The sequence below is a fragment of the Periplaneta americana genome, chromosome 10, assembly GCF_040183065.1.
Source record: "Periplaneta americana isolate PAMFEO1 chromosome 10, P.americana_PAMFEO1_priV1, whole genome shotgun sequence".
Classification (NCBI taxonomy): Eukaryota; Metazoa; Arthropoda; class Insecta; order Blattodea; family Blattidae; genus Periplaneta; species Periplaneta americana.
In genome coordinates this window covers 96,904,367-96,926,321 of record NC_091126.1, presented here as the reverse complement: position 1 = coordinate 96,926,321, position 21,955 = coordinate 96,904,367, and the positions used below count along the sequence as shown (strand labels likewise).

Here is a 21,955-nt window from a genome sequence, read left to right as displayed (position 1 = left end):
TTTAACCTTCATCAGAGTGTATTAGAGACTGTGTTCGTTGACCTTCTAGGGTGGAAATCTTCTCTTCGTCTTCATCCTCATGTTTATCTGAACTCAGCGCTTCCTTTTTTAGGGGTTTCTGCTTCATAATCTGGAATAATAAAATAAATTATATCTACATTAATTAATGTATAATTATAAATAATACTAAAATATTAAGCAAACTCTCGATTGTCCTGGGCGGTAGGGAAAAAAAAGGCCCTGATAATCTCCGCAAAAACATCGAAAATTATTGAAGAAAAAACTAAAAAGTACCATATAATTTCAAGCGCGACAACAAAGCAGTTTGTTTTATTTTCCTGTTCAACTTCTGGAAAATGGTGCTGCACAGATTATAATATGTATGAATGAATGAATGAATGCTAGCCGTGATGTCTCATGTTGGGCACAGACCTCCTGTCATGGGGTTAGAACTCCCTCGACAAGGATGGCTCAAGTGTACTCGCTTGGTGAGTCAATCCAGGCGAGCTTGTCGTGTACAGCCTACTGTCGTGACATAGTTACTAGCCCTGTTAAACTTTAATTAGTCTCAGCACTTTGTTCTTTGTTCATTTTATGAACTGTCCGCATAATACTAACACCAGCACTTTGACAAACACTGATTGCTGTTTAGTCTATTTAACACTTTCACAACACTGACTTTACTATTTACAAAATTTATATCACACGTTCACAAATACTGACTTCACTATTTACAATATCATAACACTGATTATGTTATCTATTTAAAATGATCTTTCCTACTTCTTTCCACAAAACTCTGTTCTTTGCTGTCCTCGACCATAGTTTCCCCGCCTCTTTGGCAAACATGTCAGCCCAACTGAGCCGTGGTCTTCCCTGTCCTCTCTTTCCGACGTAGGGGTCCCACATCGTGACTGCATGGATCCATCTTGTCTGGTGTAGTCTCGCCACATGTCCCACCAGATTCACTTCGTTGCCGTGGCTCGTTCTGCTACGTCAGTAATGCTCGTCAGTTTTTGTAATAGTATGTATACCTATGTAATAATTTGCGAGCACGTCATCCGTTTCGGATTGCTGGAATTTTGAAAGCCTGCGTAAGTTATATTTTCTGGTAGCCTACATATCAAATATTCCTTAGTCGGATGAAAAAATTACTTTCATATTTTATACATCATAGGCTACTTCATATTTCGAAAAATTATTTTAAAAATTCGAATTTTTTACTACCATGGTTATTGCGATCACGGATAATAGAGATTTTTCTGTACTGTATTATTTGTATATGGTTACTTTTAGGTCCCAAAATCAAGGAACAATAATCCGCTTTGCAGGAAGGCTTTAACAAAAAATTGGATTTATCTGGGTGCGTAGGGAAATGGATGGAAAATATGTAGTAATACTTCGTCCGTCCAAAAATGGGTCATTACTAGAGTCCTGCGTTTGGTTACCTACAGCCTCCGAGCAATGCGCAACAGTGTAGGTATGTATTACTAGACCAAAGAGTTTGTAATATATAACTAGAGATACCAACGGCGCTAGTTTCGCGTACAAAATTGAACCGCTGTTCGGCCGCCATTAAAGGGAGTTGATGCTTCGCCGGGAGTACGAGCAGTTCATGCTTATTGAGGAGTACGAATAAAATATAAGTACACTTGAAGGGAAATAATAAGAAAATGGTGAAATACTATGCCGCAAATAATTGTTCGAACATAGGTACTATTGTAGGATGCTCAGGAAAGCATGCATATCTTAATATTTGTAAGAATGTTCCAAATGCAGTTCCTCCTTTGAATGTGTTTACAGAATTTACAGAATGTCGGAATATTTCTTGGATACCTTTTTTCCATAAACACATTAATCAGGTTTATAAGGTTAGTTTCAACAATGTATATAAGGGTTAGATGCCATCATTACAGTGGATTATAATAGCAGAGTGCATTAGAAAATCCTCAGACTATATCTGTCTAAAACTGTTTTGTTTCACAATAAATTAATTAATCATGTAATTTCCGTATTGTACAGTATGTACTTCTAGTTTTTGGTTGTATTAAATGCAAATAAATTAGTGAAAATGTAGCTAATGGCCTAGCTAGGCCTATTATTACCACTACTACTAGGCTTACTATGACCACTACTACTACGCCTACTATTACCACTACTACTAGGCCTATTATTAACACTACTACTAGGTCTACTAAGCCAATTACTAATACTACTAGGCCTATTGTTACCACTACTACTAGGTCTATTATTACTACTACTACTAGGTCTACTAGGCCTATTACCAATACTACTACGCCTACTATTACCACTACTACTAGGCCTATTATTACCACTACTACTAGGTCTACTAGGCCTATTTACAATACTATTACGCCTATTATTTCCACTACTACTAGGCCTATCATTACCACTACTACTAGGTCTATTATTACCACTACTACTATGTTCATTATTACCACTACTACTAGGCCTACTATTACCATTACTCCTAGGCCTACTATTACCGCTACTAATTCTATTAAAAAGTCTGACCTCCAACTTGGTCATCAACTGCACAATGAATAGACTGTTGTGTGATAAACTTTATTCTCATTATGTTTCAAATCAGTTTCCAGAATTTTTATGATCTCATATTTCACCACTAAATATTTTCTAAGCACCATATACTTTCCTCTTCCTTTGCATGAAAGGACTGAAATATAAATCATTTTAAATATTACAGTAAATAGCCATTATTATGTCCTTAAAACAATACTAGTAATACTGAAAATTAATGTTGACATTGCCATTATTCAATTTTTCACATATTTATCCCGAGTGTATATGGGTGATTTAATTTATTTTTTAGAATATCGCCGAAGATGAATCATTATAATACTTTAATAAATATAGCGCTCCTCTGCCATTCATGTTTATTTCATCACGATCCATCCTTGGTAAAAGATGTTTAAAACAGTGTCTATCACCAGGCTACATCAATGTATTGTAGTACTGTTTTCGAATTTCGAGCCGCAAACACTCCCTTTAATGGCGGATGCTAGCCGATTCAATTTGTGACATTTTTCTTGCCTGCCACTCACGGGTAGTGTCTCTAGTAAGTAGGCCTATTACAAACTCTTTGTACTCGACCAAGGCCAGTGGAGTCCTGCAGCCCGGAGCCGTGGCGCTACTGCTCCTGCGTTCGCAACACCGCATCGCGATAGTTCACATTACGCCCGCGGCTCCACTCGCCTCGGTCGAGTAATACTGAGTATAGCGCAGCGTACACACTCAGGTCTGATATTCAGTGAACCATGTCAAAACAAAACAAAGCTAATCGGTTGGAAATGAGTGCTCCAATAGAAGAATTTAGTAGCGAGCACTTCATTAGAAAAGATGGAAACGTATTTTATCAGAAATAAGGAGGAATTTTTCTTCTGAAACACTTGAAATGTTTACAGTCACTCGTAGTAATGTAAAGAGACTCGTACAACAAGTAATCAGTGTAAATAATTTTGTTTTCATTGTGGTTTATTGTATTATTGTAATTTCCACCATTTATTTATATATCTACTTAGAGATTTGTGCATACATAGGCTGTTCCAGTTACAACGTTCACGTGTAAAACAAGTAGCCCTATTCATAATTAATTTTTGTGACCTGGCATTAGAGACGGTAATACATGGAAACAAAAACAACCTATAAACATTTCTAAATGAACAGAAGTTGAAACATCAGAGCATAAATATTATACAGGGACATCATTTTACTTTTACTGTATAATATCTGTGTTTTTTAATGTACTTCACTCCCACTCCCTCTACTAGTACACATCCAACCGTCCTCCACACAGAACCAAGGCCGCGTATGCAGTCAAAGTCGCCTTACGGTCAGAGTAAACAGTACTGAGTTAATGAGTGTAGTACGTTCCAGAAATATGTTCGCGTTTTCCAGTGACGAAAGATCTTTCAATATTGAATCATATTTTCGCACAGGTACTGTCGTTCGTTTGCCTACTTCGCATCCCAGTTTTCCCCACCCGCTTCTGCTCGCCCCTCTGTAAAGGCTAGTGGCTGGGCTGTCTTAGCTCTTTTCTCAAAACATTCTGTTAGGAACTGGACGTCTACGCAATATTATACAACTATCTTAAATAACTCAAGTAAGGGTAGCAAACGATGTTTGCGGTTCTCAACCGTTAATCTAAAGGTATAGCCAGTTTAATATTAGAAATGTTAGTAAAAATAAAATGATGTCCCTATATACATACATATATATATATATATATATCAATACTAACTAATTTTTAATTCTGAATATTGAAAATTCAAACCTTTCAATAAATTATCTACTTACTTCTAAACTCATTTCGCTTTGATAAAATATATCTATTTATTTTTAAAAGCACAATTTAAATATTCAAAACCCTGTAAATAGGCGAAAAATAATGAGCATTCGCTTTTACTTTTTGGGTGAAAAATATATTGTGAGACAGAGGTAGGCTTATCTAGAATGTAGATGCATTTTACTTACTGTGAGAATAATATTCTCTTGTTCATGAGATGGCTTTAAAAATATTTTGTTTGCTATTAAATACAGATTACAGTATATATATTTACGTGAGTAGCATTGTCATTGTTCAGTGTCTATACTGCCCTATATTTTTAAGCAGATGTAAACACACGAAACGGAAGCGGGGAGACGAGTTAGAGCCCTCCTTTGCAAGCGAAGCTAGTATGATCCATGTGCATCTAACTTGTACTCAAAGTAACCAAACGCAGGACTCTTAGGGGCGTATTCATAGACATTCTTAGCGCTGGCTTTCGGTGGATGATCAGCGAACTAACGTTTTTCGTATTCATAAAACAGCGTTAGCTATATGATATGATATGAATCCTGTTTAACACGCTCGTAGCGCGGGCTAGCGAAATGTCTATGAATAGCACCCTGTCATTACACAACTACAAACACTTCTACAGTATCATTCTGATGGTTTTGGTTGATCATGACAACTGTCATGTATTTTGACATAGGAACGAATGACCGGTGAACTGATGGTCGTATTTGGAACCGATACGCGATGATTACTGGCTCGTGCCTTGAAACAATTGGATTGACTTGCCTTCTATGTAACAACAGGAGATGAAGCATTTCCACTGAAGCCATATTTGATGAAACCATACAAGAAAAACTTTCTATCAGATGAAGAACGGTTCTACAACTAACGAATCAGCTGCGCGCGACGATTTTATAAAAATGTTTTTTGTATTTTAGTTATTCGTTTCCAAACTTTCAAGTACTTACAAACAATGAAAGATGTGGTTTTAGTCTGTTATGTGCTGCACAATTGGCTGAAAAATGTGATTCTACAATCATCTTGGCTGTCTGCGCATGCGCGGACTTGGTTAATATAAACCTAAACTAACCAAACCTAATCTTCGTATATGCAAGATGTGTAATCGGAGCACGAAGGGAATTTTTATTTTGATCTTCATTTGATCTGGAATGTACACGCGAAAGTAATTCAGGTAAGACTCAAGCTGGCACTCCATGAGAGGTCCGCACATGCGCCACAGCCAAACTATTCCTGTCACAAGCCCTTTCTGTTCTACATACTTTGCTTCTAGCAACGTTGATTGCGATAATAAACATGCATATTTCATTAAAGAGTCGTGGAGAAAAAACGTAGAAAAGAGTAGGCCTACAGATAATCTTTAGCGGAAAAGATACCAATAGCAAGCTTAAGCATACTTGCGAAGAAAGTTCGAAATAAATATTGTCAGTACGTCAACGGAGAGGGAGCTGTAGGTTGGAAAAGGCGATCTGTTGTTTTAAAGTAGGTAATATAAAAACTATAATTACGAATCCTGTACCTAAAGCTAAACAGCATCAAAGTTTGTGACTTAAAGTATAAATAAATAAATAAATAAATAAATAAATAAATAAATAAATAAATAAATAAATAAATAAATAAATAAATAAATAAATAAATATATAAATAAATATATATATATATATTAGAAAAAAAAGGTACTTACCAGATTTATTTATGTAGGTCGAGAATACAGGTAAGATCGAAGAAATGGGTCCGCTACACTGAGCCATTACACTTTTGAACATGGACATCGTTTCGTCCCGCACAATACATCTTGCTGTTTTTCATTTTTCCAGTTGTTGCGAATAACAATTTCTAAAGTTTTTCTTTTTTTAATTATCAGCAACTTTCTTCGGGCCAAAACCATCAAATGATAATGCTGCAGCAGCAATTCACGTTTCCGATAATCGCTAGTATTAACCTCGTACAGAAAATGCTCGCCCTGAAATGCAATTCCGAGCAAAAAAGGCGTAACAGTTGAAATATTTGAATTATTTTACAAAATTTCTTTGATTAAATGTAATTGTTCTTTGTTTTAGGTCTTAGGACACTGTTATAAACACTTTAGAATAAGAATATGATAAAATTGAGACTAACCCCGATCTATTTCATACCTCCAAACTCACTGAGATTTACGATGAAAGAGTATCTGCATGGAAATATCATATGTACTTCGGTACATAATAATAATAATAATAATAATAATAATAATAATAATAATAATAATAATAATAATAATAATAATAATAATAATATCACTGAGATTTGTTTAGTAGTTTTACAAATGCCATGCAGATGTTTCACAGCTTTGGCGGTATTTGCTGTGTCCCCATTGTTGATCCTGTTGTATATGGTGGTATTTGCATACATTTCTCAAATTTTCTGTTCAGTATTTAATATTAATAAAATTCCGTGATGGAAAGTTAAAGTCAAGATGTCTTTGAATCCAGAAGACGTTGAAAGAACAGTTGCATTAATCGATGATGAAAGCACGCTTCAATAATTATGTTGCGAATGTACTAGGAACAACAAGCACGAGTGTTTTTCGAACCGTAAATAGTTATCAAGAACACAATACCATTTAAAGAGATCACCTGCGACTAACAGGCGTTAGAGATGACGGATTATTAAATCTGGAGATGTTGAAAGACCGCATTGTTAGAGCAGAAGAGGCAAGAAATCACGTGGAGGTGCGTAATGTCAACATCAGCGGCTGGACCTCGAGAAGATTTAGGGAAGCAAACCTGATGTCAAGATTTCTTGAGTGATCCTCAGTTAACACGGCAACATCATAGAGCCCGTCTACAGTTTGGTCGAGAATGCATTAATTGAACAGTGGAGCAGTGAAGCAATGTTCTCTTCACTAAAGAACTGAGATCCAGCCTCAGATCTCCAGACGGAAACCTGAAAGAGTATGGAGGAGACCTGGGGAGCCTTCTGTACTTTCACAGCAAAAACTGCTTATGCAGGAGGTTCAGTAATGGTATGAGGCATCAGCTCTAAACTTAGAAAGCATGATGGAATATTCAGATTGTCAGTTTCTATAAATGAATACAATATAATATTTTATTACTAAGTCAATGACAAATCAATGTAAAATAATGACTTATTTTATAGTCATTAAGTAATTCATGTATATAAACTTAATGACTAAAAATAAGTCATTATTTTACATTGATTTGTCATTGACTGAGTAATAAAATATTATATTGTATCAGCTCTAAAGCTCGCACCGAGCTTGTGCTAACTGAAAGTGGGGCAGCGAATTCGAATCGTTAAGTCGCAGACTTACTTCTTGAACATGTCATCCTCTTTGCATCTCATGTCGGCGAGAAATTAATTTTGATGCATGGCAGCTCCAGGCCTAATACTTTCGATGTGTGTCACAGTGCCTAGAAGAGACAGAAATCATCACTTTGGATTGGGAAGCAAGAAGTTGTGACATCAACCTCATCGATCATATGTGGGATATACTCGGACATCGAATCTGCCCACGAGTTCTTCACACTCTAGCTGAGATTCGGGCGACTTTTCAAGAAAAATGAGATACAATTTCACAGAATGACATTCGCACCCTAATTGCCATGATGCCGAATACGAAGAGAGCTGTTATTGATTTTAAGAGTGATAATATCCGTTACTGAGAATCGAGAGTCATTTTAAAATGGTTACGTTTAATTTGTGGCAAGGAGTATATCAAGGTGGTTTTGAAGAAAAAGAATTCAAATGGCACCAAAACGTTAAACAGCACGACTTATATTCATTTCCAGTTCAATGTTAATTTTGTTAGTTAAAATGACGATTTTTGTATGAATAAAGGCGTAGCAAGTGATACCTTAAAATATTATGAGGATATACTGCATGTAGAATAGCATCTTTGTTAATTAAATGTGCACTTATACAAAAACACTACGTTTTAACTCTTTTGTTCGGCATTGTAATGTTATTGTTGGGTTCAGAAGCTTTAGTCATTCAGTATGCTCTCAAAAATTCTCAAAGTTATAATTTATAATACCGCTTCTTCTGTATGGTTGTGAAACTTGGACTCTCACATTGAGAGAGGAACAGAGGTTAAGGATCTTGGAGAATAAGGTGCTTAGGAAAATATTTGGGGCTTAGAGGTGAAGTTACAGCAGAATAGAGAAAGTTGCACAACGTACAACTGCACGCATTGTATTCCTCACCTGACATAATTAGGAATATTAAATTCAGACGTTTGAGATGGGCAGGGCATGTAGCACATACTGGCGAATTCAGAAATGCATATAGAGTGTTAGTTGGAAGGCCAGAGGGAAAACGACCTTTGGAGAGGCCGAGACGTAGATGGGAAGATAATATAAAATGAATTTGAATGAGTTGGCATATGATGGTAGAGACTGGATTAATCTTGCTCAGGATGGGGATCGCTGGCGGGCTTATGTGAGGGCTGCAATAAACCTCCGAGTTCCTTAAAAGCCATTTTGTAGTAAGTATTGTAATTGCAATAATCATACAGCGTTAGTTTTCGATAAATTAAAAAGATACAATCCTCCTTTGCCATAGGGTTACTATCCTTCCTGCAAAAAGAGGACATGTCCTCTTTTTTAATCATTTTATCCTGTCCGGCAAGCATTTAAAAAAAATGTGAAATGTCCGGCATTTCGCATTTTACCTAGAATTAATATGAATATTGAATAATGTCCGATATAATGCACAGAATATCTAAACAAATGATGAAAACTTATGAAAGAATTTAACTGCTTTCAATAGTTGAAGCTGGAACACATAAAAAACATAAAATATGATAACCTATTGATATGCATTGAATTCTTACACTTTCAAAATGTCTCTATTCATGATTCTAAGCTATTTTATCAAATTTACTCTTCAATGTACAAAGATATGCCAATCAAGTTAATTTGGACAAAGATTTAAGTTTAGATAAACAATGGTGCAAATTCTTCAATTCCAAAAGTTCTGCGAGCACTGAAACTTTCTCAGAACTCTTAAAAGTATGTCAATTCTATTTCTCTATCCTAAGTCACAATGGAAGTGCTGAGAGAGTATTTTCCCTAATATCTGCTCAGTGGACAAAAGACCGAAATTGCATGCTAACGGAGACAGTCAGAGGTATCATATAATTTCAACGACATGTCCTGTGAATAGTTCCATAGTTATTTGTTACAAGATTTAAGTTTGTCTCTTCAGACTCTTGTGCACAAAGTGGGCTCCACCGATATGTACGGTACAGATGTAATACTGATCCAGCAACTAGTGAGGGAACAAACTAAGGTAAGCCATTGTTTTTATCTCTAATTTTGTTCATACCGATTTTTAAAAATCCTCTTTTTATCAGCAATGTCCTCTTATTTTAGATTTCATGTCCTCCTACAGAATTTCATCTCATGGTAACCCTACTTTGCTATGACTTCCGGGACAACTTGTAAACGCATAAAGCATCACATCTGACTGGAGCAAGCGATTATAGCTAAATGACGCGAAATAATTAACTAGGTTTGGTTTTAAATGTGCGAAGGAGCTCAGACACGTACTCATGCCTGCGCGCTCCTTTCTGTTGTGTGTACAGTTGTCAAAAGAAAAAAGTGGCCGCTCTCCTGAAACAAAGTTCCCTTCGGGTATCTTCGCTACAATTCGGAGACAGGCGATATTACATGGTGTTGGACCACGTTGACTGATATCTACAGTTATAATTGAAGTATTCTGTGTGTTATTCGATAGCGTAATGGTAGCGTTCCGGCCTCATATTCGTGAGGTCCTGCGTTCGACTACACCCTCGTGCTTTTATGTTCTTTTTTTCTGTTTTTGAGAGAGACAAACTATACATAATGGCTCCTTTCTCTTTTACGATTATTTTAGTAATTACCATCAGGTTCATTAATATATTATGCCATGACTTTATCAATATGATATTGTGGCTGCAAATGGCAAGAAAAAAGATTTTATTCTCAATAAAAATATCTTTCGTGGCATAAACTAAACAAATTTACTGGCGTCGGCCTTAAAACATTCAAACAATTAAGCGTTCAAAAAACAAAACAAAAAGCCATAATTCAATATTTAGTCTATCTTCCTCATATCTCGATCATCTTGCATTCGAGTGGGCATGGAATCGACTAGTCTTTGCAAATAGCGACTGTTCTTAGACACGATATTCCAGGCATTCTGAACATACATACATAAGTGTTCTGTCCATGGGCAGGTCTTTCACTGCAAACCCAGCAATCTCCAATCTTTCCTATTTTCTGCCTTCCTCTTAGTCTCCGCATATGATCCACATATCCTAATGTCGTCTATTATTCTTTTCAACCAGAGACCCAACCAATTCCTTTTTATCTTTCTAATCAGTTTCAGCATCATTCTTTCTTCACTCACTTTTTCAAACACAATTTCATTTCTTATTCTATCTGTCCACTTCACACGCACCGTTCTTCTCCACATCCACATTTCAAATGCTTCAATTCGTTTCTCTTCATTTCGTCGTAATGTCCATGTTCCTTCCCCATACAATGCCACACTCCACACAAAGCACTTCACTAGTCTCTTCCTTAGTTCTTTTTCCAGAGGTCCGCAGAAGATCCATCTTCTTCTATTTAAAGCTTCCTTTGTTCATGTTTGCAGTTTTTCTTGGGAAGGATAGGCCTAAATGCGGTAACATCCCGTTGCTTTCCGCACACTACTATCTCTTTCGCATCTTATTAAATTCCAGGGGGCCCAAGCGTGGAGATGAGGGGAGTGGATTTGACTAATTGGGCCCTCAGGACTTCACCGAAAGTCACGGCAAGGGTTAAATATTATTTCTATCAGGATGTTTGACCCGATCAGAGACCGGGAAATCCAAATTTGCCCCCCGCATCCTGGACTAGCTTCTACGAAACATCAGAAAATCTTAGAGTGTGATTGGGCCAATTTTTCCGAAAATGTTTCCACACTTTTGCCCTCGTAGCTCAGCGGACGAACGTCGGAATTTAGATGTCAACGTCTCAGGTTCATTTCCTCGTTACTCCTTTTCATTTTATTGCGGTTCAAGATAGTATAATGTAATAATACAAAAAGAAAAACTAATACCAGTATTATGCAACTGGATTTTTCCAAACCTAATATTAAATTTATTTCATTTATATCGCTAAAGAACGATTACAATATAAATAACTTGAATACTATTTATACAGTATCACTAAAGAACGATAACAGAATATAAATGATAAATATCGTTTTTTTAATTAATATAAAATATTATATAATACGTATTTAATTATCTAAATAAAATAACCTATTTTACAAAGAAAAATGGTTATTTGTGATATAATAATTACTTACATAAAATACAGATTATTTATATTGCGAAAGAACAATAACAATATAAATAACTTTAATATTATTTTATAATGCTAATGAAGGAAAACAGAATATAAATGGTAACTTGAATATTATTTATAATGCTAAAGAACGATAACAGAATATAAAAAACGTGAATATTATTCATATCGGAATTTCACAGATTTATTACAGATGTATTTAAGAAATTGTACAAGAATAGTAATTAGTAACAGTGTCCTATTTATTCTTCTTGGAGCCAAATTTGTAACTTTTAAAAGTGTGGTTAGTATGTTGAAACGTATGTGTTGTAACGGATGCTTGATTTGTTATGTATGTGAGTCAGTTATGGGATGCTTGATGTCGTCGCAATGTCGTAATTACAGTATAGTTTGATTGTGTTTGTGTGACTATTGTGTATTAATTTATGATGTATGGTACGAAGAGCTGCATATTTGTGTTATAGAAGTGTTACGTATGTGTGTTGTTAATGTTTTTGTATGTTTCAAATTGATACCTGATATTTGTTTTGCAATTGGAATGCCTAATTTACGGAATGTTTATGTTTTGTTTACATCGCGTAAGCTAATTTAATTTTCTTTTCCATTTCTCTTTTTACTTATCTTTTTTTGTGTATAAAATTATAGCCCTAACATACATATGTAAAATACGGCAACCCTCATTGGAGATATAATAATTATTATTATTATTCATATCGTTATAAAACGACAACAGAATACAAATGATGACTTGAATTTTATTCGTATCTCTAAATAACGATAACAAAATATAAATAACGTGATATACATAAAGAACGATAACTGAATATAAATGATAATTTGTATATCATTAACATCGCTAAAGAACGATTAAAAAATAAAATGAAAACATGAAGAAGGCCCGAAACCACAACCTTTGAACCATTAAACAAACACTCTACCGCTGGTCTACAAGGCGCAGATATGGAACACTTTCATAGTTCCGGATCTGCTAGTACAAGACATGCATCGTGTAATATCGCCGCTACCCGAAGTGGACCTTGAAAATATTTGCTGTTCACGAGTGCGGCCACTTTTTTTTTTTGACAACTGTACATTGCCCGTGTTTATGTCTCAACTGGTCTGATTTCAGCCGTGGTTCCAAATAAATCTGAACATCCCTGTGGGTAGCGAGTAATCGTTTCTGTGAATCAGCTAAAACGGCTGGAGGGGATCATCGTGCTTACCACAGGATACCTCCGTATTGGTTGGATGATCAGTCGCCTCTGCTGAGGAATGTGGACGTGAGACACAGGTGTGTTGGTTGTTTGTTGAATTAAATAAATGAAGTAATTTTTCACAGCTAACACTAGGAAATACCACTCTACCTGTATTTGAAATCTCTTATTACATTTACCCATTATACCTTCAGTAGAAACGAAAAATGCTGACGGACGAATTTCTAGTCCATTGTTACTTCTTACACCAAAATAAAATAAATTTAATATTGTGAATAAGCTTTAAAAACGATTTAAGTTATAATAATATTAACAATAATACAACCAATGCCACTATTTAAACTTTTTATTAAAATTTCGCTGCATGTGTACATTATCGTATAGGCACGTGACGATCCTTGAAATTTATTCGCCATTTCCGTCATCGTTAAAAGTATTTCGCATTTGTTTGACAAAAATATGAAGATACAGAGATTTGTTCAAATGTTTGCAGATCAGCAACAGAACAACAATTAATTTTGTATCACTTATTTCAGAGCGTTTTATCAACTGCGCTCGTACATGACGTGACTGGAATTGGCGATAAAGTGGATTCGTCGTGGATTACGTAAACTTTATTGTCATTACATGTTGCTGAAAATCCGGGAAAAAACCCAGCCAAGTTATCAGTCTAACCTGCCTTGTTGCAGGATTAGATATAAACACGTACCAACGACATGTTTCAAGACCATCGTCATTGAAAGTATATTGTGTTTTCAATTAACAAATTTCACTACAAGAAGATATAGAGTCATAGAATTTCCAACACAATCTTGAAATTACGAATTAAAAAAATCATACTTTCGGAACAGCCAAATGTAAGTGCATAACTTACGTTGCTGAAAGGCAGCACATATTATAATACGACATCCCCTCTACTGCAAAACCGAATGGCATGGCAGCGAGGTGTTGCTAAAACAGCATATTATATAGTTACGGTCTTAAGAACTCCTATGTCACCCTCGCACCTTCAGCACCAAGTTAATCAATAATATCCAGATAGTTTTCTCCCCCTACATTTTAAGAAGCGCCGATTCAGAGAAATTCAACCGCTCACATCGTGTGATCGTAAGACGAAGAGAGACCAAGTCTTAAATGATATGAATCCATTGTATTTCCCGAATCATAACACTTTATGTATGTGAAGTTTCATTATTCTCTACGGTGTAGAGCTGAAGAGAAAGTCATTGCGAGGGATGATTCCTGCGTCTTAAAAGATCAGTTGTCACTATTTCTAAAAGCCGGATTATCAAGCATGGATGAATTTTTATAAGTCAGTATTTTACAGATGTTTGAATGACAGCATTGTGAATCTCAACAAGAAGGGATATGCTTAAGATCTCATTATAAGAAACCAATGTATTTCAATACATATAGACCTATGTCACATTTATGCGTACACGTTTGTAAGTAGAAAATTAATGTCATAAATGGTTTCAGTATAGCAAAATTATTTCAAGAGACTTTGTGGAATCTTAAGTACATACAAATATTCAAAAAGTACAAGTTAGGAAATAATCAAATTTCTTACTTTGGGGATTTAAAAAAATGTCCCCGTTAGGCGCCATGAAGACGCATGAAGTTTGTTAGCGAGAAAAATGCAGCCACCACCCGGGATTGAAGCTGAGGCCTTCCAATATGTGTCCAGTTTGTTGTCTATCAACTGAACTACCTGGTCACCAATACCTTGTTAATGAATTTCAATACAGAAAACGAAGTTTATCTTGTTAATTGATTGCGTTAAAAGTGAACTATTTCTTTTTCTTTTTTTATATTCAAATAACACTTTAAAATAAATAGTAAATTTCCATATGATTCGAACATGATATCATAATTAATCATTGCGAAATGTTTAAAAAAATATAAATGTAGAAATATATGAAACACATTTCTTAATTGAAGGGCTCATTGCAAAAGGGGCCCATGGCATAAAAACTAAATTTTATTTATTTATTGATTGATTGATTTATTTTTTTATGTAATCTAGTAAAGATAAGGCCATCAGGCCTTCTCTTCCCCTCTACCAGGGGATTACAACTACAATATTATGATTACAATTACAATTATAATTACAATAATTACAATTAATATTAAATTTACAAATACAATAAAAATCAAAGTACTAAAAGATTAACTGATTAATAAAGGCTAGACAGTTTATTGTAGAAGTTAAGAAGAAAGAAAACTTTTTATTAATTAAGTAACAATTAAACCTAATCTACGCAGTAAGAAAATCCTTAATATGTTTGTTTTTGAACACTGCTAAATTCCGACAGTCTCTGATGTCACTGGGTAGGGTGTTCCACAATCGCGACAGCGAGATTGTGTATGATGATGAATACGATGTCTTGTGTTGGTAGGGCTAGTATGCGGCTATTTTGCGTGCGTGTGAATTTTGTAGGAGAAGCATTTATTCCATTGAGATTCTCTCTCTTCATGTGAAGAAGAGGCATTTATAAATGCTTACCATGTCCGGTAGACACATGCCACAAAACTGGAATTTCATAAAAGAGGTCCTAGATGGCAATATCTGTCGGATTATCGAATAAACTAAGAATCAACAGGAATGTGGCTTGGGCCTCTTTTCCACTGGGCCTCTCAATTAATGGCTGAATACACGTAATGCTCAAATGAGCTACTTCTGCTCATTTAGGCTGTAGTATTAATTTCATATGTGTCTGTTTCTGATATAAATATTCTTCATTTTTTAACGACATGGTGTTTCTCTCCGTTGTTCATAACTCTGCTGCATAATTATATCACTGTGGAGAAATCAAATTGTCTGTAGTAATTGCACGAGTGCTGTTTCATCTTATTGAAAATTTCACGAGCCCGAAGGGAGCCCAAAGGGCGAGTGAAATTATGCTAAGATGAAACCACGAGTGTAATTTAATATGATTATTCAACGAATAAAATTAGGTAACTTCAAAAACCAAATTACTTAAGTAAATTATAATAATTATTATAAAGCACAGCAATAATACATCATTAAGTTGCCTTGTAATGAAGTTAAAAAAACAAACTGCTATCTATCACGGCATACTAAATACTATTGCCAACTACTCAAAGCGGAAATACGAAACAACAATACTTAACCTCAAAAGTAAGATAAGCTGAAATGTTACATTAACAGAATAAAAACACGAAAGGATTTTTACGGACTTCTACTCCTCAATATTATCCATTCCCTCCCACCGAACATCCTCATATTCATCATCTTTCACTGTGGCTGTTCCTCGACTTTGGAATTCCCTACAGAGTAATGTCAGGGACTGTCAGACATCAAATCAATTTAAGAATAGGCTAACGAGATATTTTTCTAACAATTATTGTCAACAATAATAGCTGTTATCAGGTTTCTCAATGTTTAATTTATATATATATATATCACATATAAATATCTAAATTATCTCATTATTATTATTATTATTATTATTACTATTATTATTATTACCCTATTATTATTATCATTATTATTATAACTATTTCTTACCAGTGTTTATTATTGTCACACTAACATTAGTTATCCAATTTCATTATTTACTTTCATGTTGTTTTATGATCTAGATATTAATGTAATAACTATGTAAGCAAATGTATTTAATTAGAATTAGAGTCTGGCTGGGCGGAAGAAAAGGCCTACTGGCCTTAGCTCTGCCAGATTAAATAAATAAATTATTATTATTATTATTATTATTATTATTATTATTATTATTATTATTATTATTATTATTACTTGACGTTACAGTTATTGAAAATACAATTTCCAAAGTTAAATTTTGTTGGCATGTTTTTATTTTCTGTGATTGAAACTGAAGTGGACTGGACTGTGCTGGAGGTGTGATTACATGTCCAGTATTGTACGAGGCGTCTTATCAAGAGACACAACTGTGATTGGTTGATTTTAAGGCGGTTCTGAAACATATCCTATAAGTTGACTAGTCATTATGATCATTAACCCTATTGCAAATGTGCAGAACATAAGGTGCATTCCAGTCACATAATTTCGTAACCGAACAGTTGTAGATAAATTGAAAGCCCTCTCAAATCACGTGACAGATGATTTTCCGTTCTCTTTCCAGGTGACGTGGACAGGAATTCAGATGCGAAATGTTAAACTCGTTTCACTAGCAGACTTGTTAACGAGCACTAATATAAAAAAACGTCAATTTTTAACGGAATGTTAAAATCAAAACTGTTTTGTCGAAATCAATAAACGAAAAACAAACGAACCGTCAGTTTGACGAATCCTGAATTATTTTTATACGGATTCGGATGGAGGGTAGGACAAGTTGATGTACACTTATTACAATGATACGTGGCTGTTGTGCATCTTCAAATTTTTATGTGGGTTAGGAATGGCAGGTAAATTTTGTATGGAGTCTTACATCACGGAGAACATTTCTTTACCTGCCGGAAATCTACTACACGGGAATCACACATTTATTTCCTTGCAAAAGAAGCTTGATAAAAATAGTAACCACTACCACCATCCAGGACGCGACGAGCCCGTACACTTAATCACGATTTGGCCCATTGTGCACCTTATGCAGAGTGTTAAAAAGTATCCAATATTTTAGGAGGTGTAGTATGCATCAAAACAAGAAAATGATGCCTAATAAACATGGGTCCTACAACACATACTTTCTGAAATCTGAACACTTGTTCATATGAGGTCCTCAATGTGACGTTTATTCATGGGACTGCATTCCTCTGCCCTTCGGCGTAAGGAATCACGCACTCTTTGAAATTTGTTTTAATACGTTAATAAGAAAGTCCTGAAAACGATCCCCAGTTAATCTCTATGGTAGCACGTATGGCCCTTATTAATCTATCACCAAGAATGCCTGCCCATAGGTTGATTGAGAATCGGTGCTGATGCCTTGTTTCTTCAACTGCATGGGAATTTTCTTCAGCCTACACATGATGATTACGAAAATTCACAACAGCATTTCTGCTGAACCCCGCTCATATCCGCAACCAGACTTTTCTTTTCAGTATTCCTTGCGACGTAGCAGTATTCCATGCCAAGGGTGTCAAATACAGTATGATTATCTGGTAGTCTGCTGTACTGCATTGCAGAGAAATGCATTGCCATGAATGAACGTCACATTGAGCACCTCCTATGAGCAAGTGTTCAGATTTCAGAAAGCATGTGTCGTAGAACCCATGTTTATTAGACATTATTTTCTTGTTTTGATGCATACTATCACCTCATAAAATATTGGATACTTTTTTTAACACCATGCGATGATTGTCCAAATCTGACATGTGGCCTGGGTGGCATTTGTGAATCCGACGCTGACAGAGTGCCATCCTTCCTCAGCCTCTGATAGAGCCAGGTCCCGTCTGCATAGAGTAGCCTGATAAGTCCCAGGAGGCCAGAGCCCCAAGCCCTTCCTATATGAACAAGGAAACACGTACCGGTACTACCTCCAGCTCGAAAGATCCAAGGTCCAGTCTATGTGTTGGAGGGCACAAAACAATCAGGCGACACGGTATTGTGGCAACAACTGAGAGCTTCTTGCTGGTTTCCGAAAATGAAGCCTGGCTTCCCCTTCTTACAGTTCGCTAAGTATTATGCACTACTTGGAGAGCATTTCTTTATTTGACTGCAGTAGAGTGACGACCTCTATAAAATAAGGTGACTGTCCGTCCCGATTTTTCAGAGACATTCCCTGTCACGGATTATTTGAAAGAAATTCGGGACGCCAATCTGTCCGGGATTTAGCTAAGACGTAATTATTTATCTAGGTTTCGATTTTCCAACATTCATAGTAATGTTCTTAAGTAATGTGAATTTTAAATTTGCCAATATAATCAGCTGTCAGTATCTGTGTTGGTGGTATACCTTATTCGTTCATAAATTGAATTGAATATAGACGATAGTCATTGAGAGGAGCTGACAATGCCAATACTTCAACGCGTTGTGATTGGGCTGGGACAAATGTTGTGAGCCATGTGATTGGCTAAGTGACTATAACAATTTCATTCTACGTTGTATGGTAGACTGACACTACTTACCTGACACAAACTTACATTCTCAAACGACAAGTGCTTTCTTCCTCACCAGCCACCGTTCTAAGAAAACATTTATAGGTAGAATTATAATAAGAAAGGAGAGAAGCCAAAAAAAAAAAAAAGAAAAACAGTAAAGTTCCCCACAGTCTGAAGAAAGCTGGAGAGAACACAAACAGAAACCGGAAAACACGTAATCGACGAAGCTTCAGTCTTCCGTAAAAAGGAAAAAGGGCCAAATAGATCCCGCACCGAAAATAATACAAAACTATACACAATTATCACTCATCCCCCAGAGGTAAAAGTTTATTTAAAAGTTTATTGCTGAATGCATCGAACAGAGAAAAGAAACTCCTGCGCAGAGTAAAAACAGATATCTTCAAGGCAAATCCAAATCTGCATGTAGAGAAAAGAAAAGCATATAAAAACAGACAAAGGCGAAGAAAATTAATTTCATACAACAATGAAAACCTCAAGCTTAAGCGACGCTAACAGATCCTTTGGTGCCTGTGATAAGCGCCCACTTACTGTAGGGATATAATTGGTATGATTATAACTAATGTTTAGAGTGACATTATTAATACTGTGTATTCCATCTTCATAACGCGTGCAGACTTGACCTAAAGTTTATAATTTGAGTCATGTATGTACTGCGGTTAATGACTAAAGGATTATCTGTCAAAGTCCAAAGGCAGATCATCGCATTGGCCACGGCGTGGGTACGCCATCGAGCAGACGCGAACCACGCGGACTTCAAAGGTCACCGTAGCGTCACTGGTGAGAGCCGATAAAAAGGCGCGGCGATCGTTGGAGAAGCATCATTATTGTCATTATAATAGCTTTGCTCTCAGCAGAAGTGCTGGGGACGGCGAAGAGTGGCCCACGTGGCAACGAGTAATCATCATCATCTTCATTGCATCACTTATACTACGTCTTGTATTTCAAGATTGATCAATAAACTTAAGTATTGGGAACCCTTGGTTGTTTAAAGGACTTAGGTCTATTACTAACCCATCTACAACGCACTTCAATAGAAGTTATTCCAACAAACTTAATCACATGCCCTTAGAAGGAATTCAACCAGTACTGGCACGGAGATCTCAATGAAATATAGGGGAAAACACTTCTCAATAGAGGTGACTTAATTGCCTAGGGCCAAATCAAAAAATTAGTGTCATACGACATGAGCTGGTAAGCACAGCAGAACAGCACACATCCTCAAGGCGAAAGACAAAACAGCAACCGAACAGGTTGAAATTTGTATAGTCCAAGCATCCAATTAATACCCAGGAGGAAGGCTTTGTATATATATATATATATATATATATATATATATATATATATATATATATATATATATTGCACTCACCAATACTTATGTCAAGCGATGTTGTCACATTTTCGTTGCAAAGATTATTCGTGGTTACAACTATTTTTCTAGGTACCGACAACAATACATTAATTTCCACCACCACCATCCACAGTGAATTAATTTTAATCTATAAGATTACTTTTAATTAAAACTAAAATAACTCCAGATACGACAATATTGGTTTTCGCTCTACGACGTATGTAGAGTAGATATGAGAACGTCAATTACAATTACATATTGGTACAGATATGTTATCGCTTCTTGTGATTTCAGCGGCATCTCAGGAGGCCTAATCAGTAAACAAACTCTTGTCTTATCTCTTCAAAAGAAAGCGCCCTTTATGGCATCGTCTGTGTATTAAATGAACGCTCGGACAATAACAATTATTAAAGTCTCAAAGACACAGCAGATAAATGGACTCCCTATTGGATTAGGCTATTCAACACAAGAAATCGATTTTAATGTGAATAATATGTTACTTTGTATTTTTATATTATTGTATTCATGTCTGGCAAAGTGCTGGTTGTATCGTCATTCTGTTTATTTTTATTGTGTATTTATACCGGGACATCATTTTATATTTTACTAACATTTCTAATAATAACCTGGCTATATCTTTGGATTAACGGTTGCTATCCCTTTCCACGACAGGAGTTTGATGATACTGGGATAAAATACAAACAAATCATTTTACTATGTATTGGAGGGAAGAAAAGTAGTTCATCCATTTACGTAAACTAAGAAATATCACGATTTTGAGTTTGATAATTTTCATTAGGTTTTCCTTTAATCAAAATACAGTACATTATTAATAATAAGTGTTTTTACTCACGAAATGAGCTATCCATGCGGACGTATTCATTATCCTGTGTATATTATACTGTCTACAGCACATTAGCGTACAATATAGAGAGTGAAGCTAAATTGGGAAATAACCACAATATAGATATTTAAACACATTTTTGAAAATGTTGGCCTTTCATTTCGACAGAGACTTCAGTTCATTTGTGCATATTATCTCACTGTAGTTTATTGTACCTAATTTCAATTTCCAATTTCGTCCTTAGTACCAGTAACTCATGTCGAAATAATTCTGTACCTACTCTATAAAATAGTACTTTACGTACTGTAAATTCAGTCTTCACTTCTGCCCGATCCGAAAAGATAAAATTACTCAAACATGATATCTACTGTCCGTCCAAGTGGTTATGTCGCAGGCTCGTAGAAAGGGAGGAAATCACGTGACAGTTAATTACTTAACGAGGCCCTTTTATTTAACATATTTTTAACAATTTTATACTATTACGTAGACGTCAAATTCTTAACAGAAAAAGTTTTCAGAAAAGAACTAAGACAGCCCATCCACTAGTCTTTACAAGGTGGCGAGCAGAAGCAGATGGGGGAAACCGAGATGCGACGTAAGCAAACGGACGCACTGTATTTGTCCGAAAATAAGATTCAATATTGAAAGCTCTTTCTTCACTGGAAAACGCAACCATATTTCTGAAACGTACTATATTCAGTAACTCAATACTGTTTACTATGACCGTAAGACGACTTTGACTGCATATGCGGTCTTGGTTCTGTGTGGAGGATGGTTGAACTTCATTAGTAGATGGGGTGGGAGTGAAGTACATTAAAA

At 35.6% G+C, this 21,955-nt stretch overlaps 1 protein-coding gene across 12 annotated transcripts in view; it reads right to left on the bottom strand.

The window, feature by feature from the left end:
• Positions 1 to 21,955, bottom strand: part of Ipk1 (Inositol phosphate kinase 1) — a 1,778,442-nt gene that overhangs the window by 1,023,509 nt on the left and 732,978 nt on the right. The gene's annotated exons all lie outside the window — the stretch shown is intronic.